Genomic DNA, 15471 nt, shown 5'->3' with positions numbered 1-15471 from the left:
TGCATGGACAGCTTGCTGTCTATCAACATATGCAGGTGGATTCACATCCAGGAAAGTGATTCTCCTCATTTCCACATCCCTCATGGGTGCCTTATGCATCTTCTTCTCATTAAAGACCACATCATGGCTGCGTATGATCTTCTTTGCTTCTGGATCCCAGAGACGATAGCCCATCTCTCCACTTTCACCATAACCCAGAAAGATGCATTTCCTAGACTTAGGATCTAGCTTCTTTCAAAGCTCTTTTGGCACATGTGCATATGCCTCACACCCAAATATACGCAAATGAGAGCAAGAGGGCTTCTTGCCACTCCATGCCTCTTCAGGAATACCACCATCCAAACTCTTACTAGGTGATCTATTGATCACATGCACTGCAGTCTTCATTGCCTCAGCCCAAAAACCACCAGAAAGACTTGCATTGGAAAGCATGCATTGCAACCTTCCTTGAATGGTACGGTTCATCTTTTCTGCAACTGGATTTTGCTCTGGAGTACGAGGGGATGTAAGCTCCCTCTTAATCCCACGAGTATCACAGAAATGCTGAAAGTCATGAGAGAGATACTCTCCACCATTGTCAGTCCGTAGGCATTTAAGCGTTCTACCTGACTGGTTCTCAACCAAGGCTAGCCATTTCTTAAATACCTGGAACACATCACTCTTTCAAGCTATAGCATAAGCCCACACTTTCCTAGTTGCATCATCAATGAATGTCACATAGTATTCAGCCCCGCCTAATGACCGTGTAGGCATGGGACCACATACATCTGAATGCACCAAATCAAGCATTTCAAACTCTTTCTTTCCCCTTCTTTTATGGGCTGATTTAGTCTGCTTCCCATAGAGACAATGCTCACAAAATTCAAAATCAGAGAAACTCAAATGCGGTACATAACCCAAATGGCATAAGCGTTTCATTCCATTCTGGCTCATGTGCCCCAACCTGCAATGCCACAAAGAAGTGCTTGGCTGCTCGGTTATTGCAACAACATGATCAAATACCCCTGATACATGTAAGGGATACAAAGTCCCACACTTGGCACCCCTGGCCAAAAGCATAGAGCCCTTCTGAATTTTCCAACTTTGAAAGCCAAAAGTGGTGTGAAAACCAGCATCATCTAGCTGACCCACTGAAATAAGACTCTTGGTCAGCTTAGGCACATGTCTCACATGTTTCAAAACAAATGCAGACCCATTTGCAAAAGAAAACTTTATGTCACCTGCTCCCACTATGTCACATGCATAGTCATTTCCAAGATGCACACAACCTGTCTTTCCGCTATCATAAGTGGAGAACCATTCCCTATCGGGAGTAACATGGAATGAAGCACCAGAATCCAAAATCCAATCCTGGGAATAGGCATCATCTGAAGTGGTAAGCAACTCTGCAGATAAAGTAGACATGAAGAGAACATCATTGTCACTATCATGTGTGACTACATTGATCTCCTCGATCTTCACTTTTCCTTTGTCCTCCCTTGGACTCTCTTCCTTTTGATTTGCACCCCAATTTGCATTCTTTTTCTTATCCTTTTGCTCTCTTTTCAGCTTGTAGCAATCCTTTTTCATATGGCCCTTCTTGCCACAATGGTAACACTCAATGTTCCGTGCCTTGGATTTGCTACGAGACTTCCCTCTTTCTTGGGACTTTCCCCTGAATTGTGATCTGCCCCTTTGCACATTTAAGGCTGCATCCTGCTTGGTGCCATCCATAGACGTCCGTCTAATCTCCTCGGCCAACAAGCTACCCACAACATCATCAAATTTCAGTACTCCACCAGGTGCAGAGTTACTGACAGCTGTACAGAAGGTATCCCATGAGGATGGCAATGAACATAAGAGAAATATTGCCTTAGTCTCCGCATCAAAATTCATTTTCTGAGCCTGAAGCTGGCTGAAAATAATATTGAATTCATTCAAGTGAGAAGCAATGGAGACCCCTTCCTTCATCTGCAACTCAAACAACCTCTTCATGAGGTAAACTTTATTAGAGGCAGTTTCCTTCTCATAAGTGGCACACAGTTTCTTCCACAAATCTTCCGTAGTCTGCTCATTTACTACTGTGAAATAAACTCACTCTGCAAGATGAAGTCTAATAGTAGACTTTGCTAATGCATCCAACTCATTCCAATCATCCTCAGACATATTTGCAGGCTTAGCTTCAATCCCTGCCAAGGGTTTAATCTGCTTCTTTTGAATAAGCACATCCCTTATTTGTTCTTTCCACAAAGAAAAGTTTGTCCCATCAAACTTTTTAATGCTGAAAAACTCCTTTTCAGGCATGGAAGAGGATGCCATGATGCAAATGAAGCAAAATCCCAAATGCTAGTCCCTGCAAGAGAGAATCACACCAAATACCAGGTGCACCCAAATGTGTATGCCACAATAGACTGAAATATCACAAAAACTCAAAGCTCAAAGCATCAAAAGATGCATCTGACTCATGTGCATATACTATGCATCCATATGAGCAAATATGGCCCAAAAGAAAATGCCAATAAGTGCCAAATGACTCAAGCATAAACACTGTCCACTGGCATATGCATCAATTATATCTCATCCAAGAGAGCATAGCACTATCAGTGCATCACCAACAATGTGTCAAAGCTGTCCCTCAGCTTAAAATAGCATCCATGTGCAAAGCGTCCATAAAAATAGCATCCCACAAGGCAATTTGGGCCTATCAGCGCATCCAATAAGGACCGCAATGCATCCAAATGGCCTATAAATCATCCACTGCAACCCAATGCACACCACGAATGAGCGCATACTGTTCAAACTGCAACCAGAGTGATCTGCATAAGGTATGCTCAAGAAATCATAGTCCCACGGTAATGAGCGCTGCTAAAAATAGAACCTGAGATGCCTCAAAACATGGGCGCCATTGCATAATCGGAATCAGCAAGAAAATTTGCAAATATCTCTCTTCTGCCAGAACTCCAAAATCCCAACCGATGAGTGAGAAATGGGAGTCAACACTTATCCACTGCCATGTGGCATAAATCTAAGGTTTCAAAACCTTAGTATGAAAAATGCATAACAGAGAGACGAAATCGAATACACAGAGATTTATAACTCTGAAAATCCTTCACCAAATCGCGCAAGAACTGATAGGTAGGGGTTTTTGGGGGTCTGGAACGCAATGGGACAGACGGTTTTGGAAACCGTGGTCTCAATCACTGGGTCTAACACACGGATTGAAAAACGTTTTTTTTGAAACAGAGCTATCTGTAAACTCCACTGGAGTGCGAATGATGAGCAACATAGAAATTTTAGGACCTCCTGAGTCCACCGGAACTGACAGATCTGCAAATGGTTGCTCCAAACTTGAGTTCCAACACCCGGGCAAAAAACGCAGGAACTGACACAGTGACTCAGAAATCCAATGAAATGATCCCAGATTCAGGAATGAAGGTGCTTCCAAGCTCCTGAAGTAATGTGGACACCAAAAGCAAGCAATAGTTGCCTCTACAAGTCAATACGGAGTCTTTGTCATCAAACGGAACAGGGAAAAGCTCAAAAAACGACTTTTTCTTTCAAACCACTTAACAGGCTCTCAAAAAACCACTTCGTAAAGCCAAAGTGACTTTTCCAAAGGTTTCTCCAAGGTCTCTTCACACTCGGATGCAAGTAAAGTCACCCACAAAGCTTCCCACAGAGCTTCTCCTTCCTCCCACAGAGCTGTTGAGCTTCCAAGCATTCACGCACACTCAGCTAGATCACCCGGGCTCTGATACCAGTTGAGAGTGCTCTCAACGAAAGCAAGAATGGAAGAGGGAGAGAGAGAGACAGAGAGCCACACAAGTTTTGGTGGGTGCAGAACCACCCTAATCTTCTTTTTCATTCATTTATATATGTGTTTGAGTATTGTACATAACTGGGGTAAAGGCACAGTGACCTTTAACCCCCACATCCCCTTGGAGGAAAAGGAAAAACTCAATAGAAGAGGTAAGTGAAGAAGGGTGTGCTTCCTTCTGAAGCAAAGCAATGGGCACAATGGGGGGAGAGGGGTCTCAAGTGGCTCGAGCCAATTGAGCATGCATCTGGTATCTAAGCTTCTGATCCTCAAGACATTTGGGACAATCTTTGGCATAATGGCCAAGAGTGTTGCAATAATAGAAAATGGGGTCAGTTGCTATTTGTGCTTGTCAATACTGAGTTGGTCACTTTGAGGGGCATCCAGGAGTGTGGGCTTTAGATATTGAGAAACTTCTTTGGTCCAAGAAGTGGGGTGCCAAGGAGCGCATATTCTTCTTTTGGTTCCATGCTCATGCATCTGGCTTCCTCTTGCAGTAGAAGATTGCTAATGTTGGGAATTGTAATGGAACCACTGTGGCCTTCTATTTTCATGATAAGAGGGTCATAAGAAGTTGGCATGCTACCAAGGATAAGGTTTTCAAAAAAAAATCATCAAAAAAGTAGTCAAACAATGACTCCAAGAAAAAGGACAAAGTATACTCCACATGTTTTTGCTTGCATTCACAATTTCTCTTGCTTCTAATAGGTATTTATTAATCTTGAGTTTTTGTAACAAACGTGCATTTAACTCCACATTTTGTTGGACTCACAATAGGGATCTTCACAAGATATGTCCATATGAAATTCTTGATTTTCAAAAATTACTTGAGTTAATTTTATCATACTTTCTTCAAATTGAGGCAATTTCCATAACTATAATGTTGCTAAGGTTGTTATTGTTACTTCATGACATGGCTTAGAATATATGGAATAGATTTTGAATGAAAAAGTGATGGAAATTACTTGAGGTAATTTTATCATACTTTCTTCAAAGTGAGGCAATTTTAGTAAATACAATGTCGCTAAGATTGTTTTTGATACTTTATGACATGACTTAGAATCTATGGGATAGAAAAACTTGGTGGGTATTATCCAAGGATATCATGCACATTCTATAGATTTAAGAAGCTTTTAATGTATTGTTTTGATGGTTCATGTTTTAAAAAGCATATGAGATTCAACAAAATCTATGTTTAATCTCTTATGAGAGGTTTTTTCTAATAGTATTCTTGCTCTTTCTATTAACACTAAATTTGCAACAAAATAAACCTCTTGTTATGCAGGTCGAGTAGCTCTTTCTTCTATTATTGGGCTTGCTTATTTTCAAGATTCAGTCTTGTAGTAGGTGAGAAGGCAGCTTTTAGAAGTGGGTTCTATTTCTAAAGCATGCAAACATTTGTATTGTATGAAACCAGATAAGTACGTTAAATTTGTTTTCCCATGAGTACATAAGTCTCCCTGCCCATGACAAGCTATTCATTATCAAGCTTCTCTTTTTCAACCTTCTTCTAGATATAAGTTTAGTCATGCATGGCTTCAAAGACTCAATTGAAGTTTTTTTAGAAGAAGAAATTGGGTTATGTCAGAGTTATGGTTGATTCTACATGTGGTAAAGTATGCAATGAGATTACACAAGATGGGATTGTTTGTGGACCTTATCAATTTGTTGTTGAAGATGAAGATTATTGTGAAGGTTGTATGCTAAATTTGATACAAGAAGAGCATTAGAAGGTAGAAAATGACAAATGTGTCACTATAAAGAGGATCTCGGGCATGGTAGGTGAGGGAGGGCCTACAAAATGTGTATGTTAAGCCTTAAATGAAACCATACAAGTTAGAGAATTCAAAAGAATGAAGATGGTGATCATAGTGTGTGTGATCTATGTGGCAACCAAGACCATGGTAGAAACATGCTCAAGAGCACATTGGTATCAAAATCAAATCTAGAAAGTTGGCATATTCAATAAGTCTAGAAGAGATGATAGGTTTGAGGTTCTGACAGAGGATCTTAATGGTGAGCCCTTGGTTCAAGTATGGTGTCATGAATGTCAAGCAACTTATGGATCGAAACTCATTGGCAAACAAACGGCTTTCTCATGTTTGTCTAATTTCATGGGAACTCGCATTTTAGAAAGCCAAGGGCATCAAAGATGATACTTAACTTACCAAGGGTTGAAGAAGGAAGTAACACATGTCACAAAAGATGTGAGGTGAGATACAAATAAATTTTGGTAGTCATCATCAAGAAGATGAATACCTCTCCTCTCCTCTCCATTGCCTTTCTCTCTCTCTCTCTCTCTTTGCCGTGGCAGCACAAAAGCTACTCTAGATGATGGAACTATGGAATTCAAGGTAGATGGATGCTATAGGCACATAATTTGTCTTCATATTTCAAAATTTGGAATGCCCTTTGAAATTTTCACTTGTGAGTATTGTAAAAGAATTCCACCTTGTGATGATTTTCACATGAAGATGTAGAAAGTGCTTCAATTGAAAAGAGAGGGGCTAGGCACATAGGAAAAGGAAGGTGATTGGATTACCTCAATAGTGAAGAGCTGAAAATTGTCACCCTTGGGTCCAAGAAAAATTTGAAAGAACCCAAGAGAAAGTTTTGGTTGTTGAATGCGAGTTGTTGTGATACCCATGTAGATCAAGCCCTTGAAAGGAGCAAATTTTGAATGCATTCATAGAAGGATGTGCGGTTCTTCTATAATAACATAATTGAGGCACATAGATAAGTAAAATTTGTAGGTAGAGTAGCATTGTGGGAATTCTTTCAAGATATAGCAAAGAATGCAGTAGTACCCAAATAGACAAAAATATTTAGCACCCACAAAGACCATGTTTGAGGTCATTAAGCTATGGGGTGGGCTTGGGGTGCCAACTCAATATGTAATCGCTTCTATCCTTGTCCAAAATCTAGGGTATGGGGGGACAAGGTCCATAAATAATATGCATTAATTTCCTTTAAAAAATTCAAATATGCAAGGGAAAAATATGAAAATTTCATGTCCCCCCTCCCACAAAATAGTAGGTATATACCTTGAAAAATATGCAAGATTTTAAGATTTGTACATATTTTTCATAATATGTGAGGCCCAAGGGGGGGGGGGGGTAAAAAAAATTTACACTAAAATATGAAAACCCATCTCCTTTCAAATGAATGTAATTTTTTCATGTGTTACCCAAATTTCAAGGTGTAAAGACATATTTAAAGCTCTTTTAGTGTAGAACACAACTATGTTAATTTGAATAATTTCTACGCATGGAATATTATTAAATTCATGTCATACTCAAGATTTTGATAGGTTTTCTTACTAAAGGGAGTTGGCGCCCCAAGGGGGTGGGTCAGGTTGCATGAATTTTTGAATGTGAACCTTGGAGGGCCATCAATGTCAAATTCAAAAGGAAAGGGAAGAAAGCTATTCAATTCATATACAAAGAGCATGAATACATATTTGATGTGATAGGTAAGATATACATAGATGCAAAGAACAAACATGGAGTGACCAAATCATCGTTGTTGAAAAATAGACCATCACATAAGGTAAGCTTTGTTGAATCTAATGTCTTGTTTCTACATACTTCACTAATCTTATTGTAGTTATTAATTGCTCACATAGGTTCTTTTTTACACATTATTTCTTCATTACTCTATATGTGTAAAGTTCATTTCTTCTTTTTCATGATGACTACTTTCCTTTATTCAATTTCTTTCTATATGTATATGTACTTTACTTTAGTTTTTATTAACCCCCTTGTTTTCACTACAAAGGTGCATTATTTTTACTTCTTAACCTTTAGATTGATCGGGCTAACATTACTCTGTATTAAACCAACCCTTTTCTCTACAAAGGTTCATTATCTTCGCTACTTTAGCTTGATAAGTGTATGGCCAAAGCATCGATTTTTATCAGTGTGACTCCAATAACAAGGGAGGGGTGTGGATGACACCTGTCTTCCCAACCAAAGTTGAAATTGGTTCTCACTATTTTTCTTGTTGGATGGTGGTAGGTAGGTAGACTCCCCTCTTAAATAAAAGTGATGCTGCCAATGACTTATCAAAGCTCTACTGCTAACTTTTTCTCTTTTGAAAAAATTGTCCATCCTTTCATGATGCTACTTCATTTTTTGTGGATGTTTATTGCAAAGTTTATCTATTAAACATTTCTCTTTTCTACTCCAAATTTGTCTACTCTTCACTATGGAAAGGGGTGTTGTAAATGTCTACTACACACACACACACACACACACATAGCCTGATACAATTCTAATAGCAACATCAACATATGACTCCAAATATTTCAATAGGATAATCATGAGGTTATCTTGGAATTTGTTTCACAAAAAGTGAATTAATTTCTAATAAGGGTTTACATATGCACACACACGCACACGTGCACACCCCCTGCCCCCCCTCCTTCCATAAAAGAAACAATTAATAACTATAATAATATTAGAAAGTATGTAAAAGCTAGAGGGAAGTATTTTAAAGTGGGGAAATGGAAAGAAATGTATAGAGAGGGGGTAAAGAGAGGTGTAAAAAATTACAAGGGGGGGGTTGTATATATTCAAGGATAGGAGATAAAGAGTGCTTTGGAAGTAGGGGGTAGGAGAAGAATTGAAGGAAAGAGGGGGGGAATTGAAGGAAAGAGGGGGGGGAAAGCCAATTCACTAAATAAGAGAGGAGAGGGGTTTCTGAAATGAGAATAAAAAAAGGAAAAAAGGGGGGGCGCGGGGGGTGACTCGACCTGTGAGTCCATGGACGTGGTCCACATGGAGGAAGTCATAGTCATCAGCGATCGTGGGGGTGGGGTGATGATGTAAAGTCTGTAGGCTGGACAGCAAGCATAGCAGTAGAGGAGGTGGCACAGGCATACAGATGAGCAGGTGAGATTGCGCAGGTAGTGCATATAGATGAGTAGGGGAGGTGGCACAGGCCGCACAAAGAGCAGAGCCACAGAGGAGTGCATGTAGAGGGAAGAGGTATAAAGAAGAGGGATAGAGCAGGGTTGCAGGGGCACTTGAGAGAAAGGCAGGGGAGGAGCGTTGCATAATGAGATGTAGGTGATGGGAGGGGCTTAATATATAGGGGAGGGTAGGGTAGTTGGGGAGTCAGGGGAGGTGAGGGGTCTAGGGGGATGTATTACAAGGCATTGAATTCGCATTATGAGGATTTAGATAGGGTTGTATTTCGAGGAATTTGATAGGGCCGCATAACGAGGGAGAGTAAAAGGGAATTGGTAGGGGCTGTGTAGTACAAGGGAAACTAGGGGTCTTTAGTGTATTAAGAGAGGATTTTAATTTAGGAAGAAGAAAAAAGGGGGGGGATTAATAGGGAATAATAGGGGGGAGTAGGGTAAATTAGTGAAACATAGTAGAAAAATAGAAAAACATAGTAAAAATTTTAAGAAGGAATATTTAGGGTATGTAGGTTTTTTGGGAAGGAATAAAAAATAGGGGGAGCAAAGGAGAAGTAGGGGAGATAGAAAATAAGGGAAAAAAGGGGGAAAAAAGGGGGGGGAGAGGAATTAGAGGGAGATAGGGGAGAGTAGGGAAAAATTGGGGGAAATTAAGGGGAGTAGGGACAATAGGGAAAGCAAGGGGAGGTTTTTAGGAAACAATAGGGGGGAATTAGGAAAAAGTAGAGTAAACTAGCTGGGAAAAACTAGGGGGAATTAGGGAAAAGATGGGGAAAAAGTTAAAGTTAGGTGAAATTAAAAATGGTTGGGGGAGGGGGGGAGAAAAAAAGGGGAAGTAATTGTAAAGGGGAAAATGGACAAGAAGTGTGTATGTGTGTGTGTGTGTGTGTGTGTGTTTAGATTTAATAATCCCATCAATGAATGAACCATACAATTAATTCCCTCATTTGGATAATTATTAAAAGATGCACATGAGAAATGGATTGAAATTTTTAAGAAAACTAAATTGAAGTAACTTTTGACAATATAGCAATCCAAAATTTTGATAAAGATCTGAGCAAGAGGATTGGCTATAGAATTTATCTTTAAATTGAGTTTGCAAACTTAAGAAAATAATTATTACAGAAGTGTTGAATCCATCAAGTAGTCCAAGCTCCGAGGTCAGGGTCCACTTACCTGCCACCATCTAAGAAAAACTAGGTGTTAGAACATCATAGTTTCAATTAGGTAGACAGGTAAGGCCCATATTCCCTGGCATGTTATTGCTTTACTTAGGAACAAAGACATCCGTCTAGATTCACAAATATCAATTTTTTGCAAATACCATGTTATATGTACAATCAGTGTCACAAATCCATCATTACCCTACCATCAAAGTGTGTAAGACAATAAGGGAACCAATATTACCAAATGAAAGGGAACCAAGGGGTGGTCCACCTCTTTATTGAAAAAGGACAAGGGGGGTAGTCCACCCCTATTGGAAAAACGAAATGTCTCTTTATTTTTATTGAATGATGATGATGATGGCGGGTAATCCATACCAATGAATGGCAATTAACGGTCAAAACAATTTGAAAAAATAAATGATTGAACCAGAATTGCACATAGGAAAAATAACAAAGAATTCATAAGGGAACAAGCATTGAAGCACTTAAGCCATGAAATGATTAATTAGACAATTAAACCCACTCAATAATTAAAACATGGGAGTAAGTGCTAATACAGGAGGTAATACAATCAATAATTAAAACATGTTTTCACCATGGGGGGTATTCCACACCCATATTGGGGCACATCTATAAAATGGAAGAAAGTGTGAGCTTTAATTTAAATAAAGCATTTAATAAAGAAATTGAAAAACAATTATTCATAAATTATACATATAACTACTTTGAGAGAGGTAGGATCTTTGTGGTTAGCCTATACTTCAAAACTTAGTGGGACTAGGAAGTTTTCAACTAGTTGTGAGTGTCACCTAAAAAGATCTAAACTAAATGTAAATTAATCTAGATAAACAACAAGGTAAAAAGGATTAACTTGATTTTATATATATATATATATAGCTATCATAAAGAAATAAGAGTAAAGACTTTGAAAAAAACATAAAGAAAAGAAAATAGCATCAATGAAGAGCATTAATTAAAGATGAGACGTGAGATAACTATATATATATATATGTATAATAAAGCAATAAGTTTTGAATGGGGTAAAAAATAAAATTAGTAACATTAGGCAGCATGAAAAAAGAGAAAAGAAAAATGAAACAAAAGCAGAGCTAATTAACAAGAAAGAAATACAAAGGGATAAGAAAGAATTAAGGTGCTTTTATAGAATGGAAAATTACAATCATAACGAGAGTAATATAAAGAAGAAGAAAAATTTGTAATGAGAGAGAAGTTGGACCAATTAGATATAGTGAAAAAGATTACATAGAGAAATGAAAGAGGGGGAAATCGATAAAGATGTAAAAGAATGAATAAAGGAAGAGGGACAATAAGCATAAAAGAGTTAGTCAACCCTAAGGTTGACTACTTAAGAGAAAGGTTGACCAATTAACATAACCTTTGATAGGGATTCGAAACATGTGTCTAATACATGCAAAAACCACAAGCATGTTTCATTACCATGTCACGAGGATAAGCAACGATAAAGCGTATGATGACTATCAATGAACAATAAGGAACTCAGAGGGATCACAGTAGTTAGTGGGAGCAAGTGGCAAACAACAGTGAGAAAAAGAATCGGAAAACAAGTTGAGGACCCTGATCCCAAAGCTCGCGATGAAGCTGTGTAAAGTCAATTTGCCTAATGTCAATTAATGTCGAGAAAGCCACGGAAATCTCCCACGACCTAAGAGCCTTGTAAATGCGAGGTAGAACCTAAAGGTGATGGCAAGCTAGAAGAGCTAGGAAGAAACACCAGGAAAGGGACGCAACAATCACCGAAACCAATTCTAAAGCAATGGCACTAGTATGTAAGAGTAAAGCAAGGCCTGAGCATGAACAAGGTAGCTAAGAAGTATGTAAGAGCTATTGAATGATGCGTGACTACAAGCACAAACTAGGCAAGCAACAATGACTAAGAGGTTGGCATCAATGGAGAATCAAAGGGGAGTTGATTAAGAAGGTTGAGTGTTGATTAAAAAGCCACAAAAGTACAAGGCAAGGCGACCACTCTTGATCAAAAAGGCAATGGAGGTAAGAGATAGGAAGAAGTCGCAAAGCAGCCAGGAATGGGGTTTGAGATGAAAAAGGGAGATGCGGCAATGAAAATAAAGAGAGAACTAAGGCAAGGACCTAAGAGGAGTCGCTAGAGCTAGCTCACAAGGATCGGCAGTACGAGGAAGAAAGGAATGAAGGGAGAGCTGCATGAAGATGCCAACGTAGAGCCATGAAGAGCTTCTTAGGATGTAGCAGAGGGGTGGTTGTAAGAGTAGAAGAGCCATAAAAAGGGTGCAAGGTGGTCATTCCAAGAATACATTACAAGAAAATGGTGCGAACCTCGCCGTTTATTCATGCATGGGAGATGATTAGGTTACATGTGAAGGGTGGTGGGAAAGTGGGGGTGAAACATTAGGTTGAGGGCTAGTTAAGGGTGATAATATAAGGGACAATACTATGCTCTCAATCTAACCATAAAGATAAGAACATCATAAAGCGTATAAATATCACAAAAAGGAGGGGGGCGTGTACCTTAAGTTAGGGGCAGTATGCTATGGGACTAGTGGGAAAAACAATGGGGAAATAGTCGAAAACATTGAAGAGTGTGTCATTAAATAATCACAAAGGGGGTAAACAATAAATATGAATGGGGTTATATTTATTAACAAATGTATAGTGTCAAAGACATTATATTTATAGTGTCAAATAGTAATAAATATGAATGGGGTTATATTTTTTAAGAAGAGGAGGAAGACAAGACTATTAATTAGAAAGAATTTACTATGTGCCATAAAATTTAATTGCTACCAAAACAATTATTTAAAGTGAAGTGTAAGGGATAAAAATACCAAGATTTGTGGAAAACATTTGACATCCACGCAATGTTTTGAGAAACCCTTCCAGCAAGACCTTCCTTATGCTTGGGCGACCTATCTGATTGGAGGGATTGATGGAATTCATTGCCATCTTCGTGCACCGCGCCTCTGTCTCATCCATCCACTTTTGCAATACTGGTCACCATAGTCGCTTACCTCGTAATCCATGCTTTCTCTACTACTAGAGCTACCCACAGTAGAGATATGGAGTGATTTCAGGTTCAATAATGAGGGAGTAATCAACAAAAAACCTGTCGATTCAAGAGAAGACAAAGCTTCCTCAAGTGAAGAAGATGTTGCTACCTCGGGAGATGTAATGCACCATTTCGCTTATGCTTTGTTATGAGTCTTCCTTACCTATAGATCTCTGACTGCGCAACAAATGCCCCAAGCTTGATGATGTTCGAAGTGAGGTATCAAGCCTCGATTGATGGAATTTGTCACCATCTTTGCGCACCGCCTCTCTGTCTCATCTGTGCCACTTTTGCAATGCTGGTCACCATAGTCGCTTACCTGGTAATTCCTCTAAACCATGCTTTCTCTAGTACTAGAGCTACCCATAGTAGAGATATGGAATGATTTGGTCTATTAACGAGGGAGTAATCAACAAAAAACTAGTCAATTCACAAGAAGACAAAGCTTCCTCAAGTGAAGAAGATGTTGCTGCCTCGGGAGATGTAATCCGCCATTTTGCCTATGATTTGTTCTGATTCTTCCTTACATATAGGTCTCTAATTGCACAGCAAAAGCCCAAGCTTGATGATGTTTGAAGTGAGGTATCAACCCTCCAAAGTTCCTATGTTCTTTGTAAGCATTTCTAGTCTATTTTTGAAGTTTTTTATGCTACACTAAATGCTAGAGGAGTGAAAGTATAGTTTAGAGATTGAAAGTGTGCCCTTTCAGTTCAGAGAATGTTCTTTGAATTTCAGTTGATGTTGATCTCTTAACAACATGCCAAGTTCTCAAAGTTCTTCAAATGCCAAGAAGACTACAAAGACAAAGTACAAGGTAAAGAAGACCCCAGTTAAGAGGTGAGAGAAGCCAAGTGGTTATGCAAATGCCAAATGAATAGGATTTTATGAATTCTTATCTCGCAATTTGCATCTATATGGTGAAGGTAATTTCTTTGTTTAGGAGGATTGATCTTTTGTAAACACAACAACACAAAGCAACTATAGGCGTGCTTGATAGACACGTAAAATAGCGGGCACGTCTATAGGCATTGCTTGAATAGAGAAATTACGGGCACGTCTAATAGCGCGTCTAACAGCTCATCTATTTGCACGTGTATTGACACGTCTATTAGCACATCTACACTGAGAAAATATAGGCCTGTCTAATACTACATCTGTTAGTGCATCTATTTGCATGTGTAAAGCATGTGTATTAATGCGTCTATTAGCACGTCTCTCGCACGTCTACACTGAGAATTAGACGCATATTTGGATGCAATTAACAGAGAATACAGAATGTGAGATTTTGGTGTGCATCACTGCTTTCCAAACATTGCCCATGATTACCAAAGCACATAATTTTAACAAAAACATCAATGCTTTTTTGCAAGCCCACATATACAAGAATTAAGTGAGGTGAGGAGAATGAGACAATATGTAAAATAGTTTTGCCAATATCAATGATGGGCTGTGGTTCAATCTCATCCTCAATGCGATCAACCCTTGCCAAACTATCTACTTCAAAATCCAAACAAGTGTTTAGATCTACAAATACATTCAATCCACTACTACTTGTGCTACTCATGTGCTCATCGAAATCAGCATCACTAATGGTAGGCTCGTCCTCATGGGTAATGGCCTCAATATCTGTATCTCCTATCTCATGATCATCCTCCTCTCTCGTATCATGGTCATCATCACCTCCATGGCCATGATCATCCTCCATATGCTCCATATTAGTAAATGTACTATACATCACTTTGCAACATGGCATAATAGGTATGACATGCCACCATCTATTATTATCCACCATTGGTTGATAGACAACCTAATTCAAACACAAATACAATCATATTATTTTCCTTGCATCGAAGGTATCAAATATTTAAAAGTGAGTATTTTTATATGTGTGCACAGTACCTGTTCACATTGTTGCGGTAGTACAAGCGTGTCCTTCCTACTTTGCCAAAACTTTGTGGAGTCAATAGTTACAAAGCCACTTGCATGGCGTTTGATTGTTGACTTAGGGCCTCTTTCCACCATGTCCTTAAACCACTTTACATCCAAAACATACACAAAGAAGCATCGAAAGTCAAGCTTAATAATATCTTGGATTATGCCACAATAATCATCATTGGCTCCATTAGCTCCCTCAAAGCTAGCAATGACACCGCAATCTTGTGTGTTTCTCTTATCATCAATCTGTTGTGTTCGAAAATGCTTGCCCTCACACCATATAGCATTGAACATAGTGCACTACACCAAGAAAAAATCAACTAAATAAGCAATCTAAATTATTGAAAGCTCCTAACTTATGCATAACATTCTATATACCGACCTTGCTCATGCATCCCCTAGCATACTCCCATTCTTCCATTGTGATACGATCCCCTCATCTTTCTCTACTTTCTCCATTTCATCAAGTAGCCAATCCACATGAATATCCTTTGGAAGTGCTATTAGATACTAAGGGTATGGCACACGAGATCCGTGGTGTGTATGAAAAAGGGCCCTTTCTTCTTGTCTTCTTGCCTTTGCATCC

Source organism: Dipteris shenzhenensis, chromosome 31 (genome assembly GCF_047967505.1).
Source record: "Dipteris shenzhenensis isolate YYH24624 ecotype China chromosome 31, Dip_SZ_1.0, whole genome shotgun sequence".
Lineage (NCBI taxonomy): Eukaryota > Viridiplantae > Streptophyta > Polypodiopsida > Gleicheniales > Dipteridaceae > Dipteris > Dipteris shenzhenensis.
Note: the sequence above shows the minus strand (reverse complement) of the source record.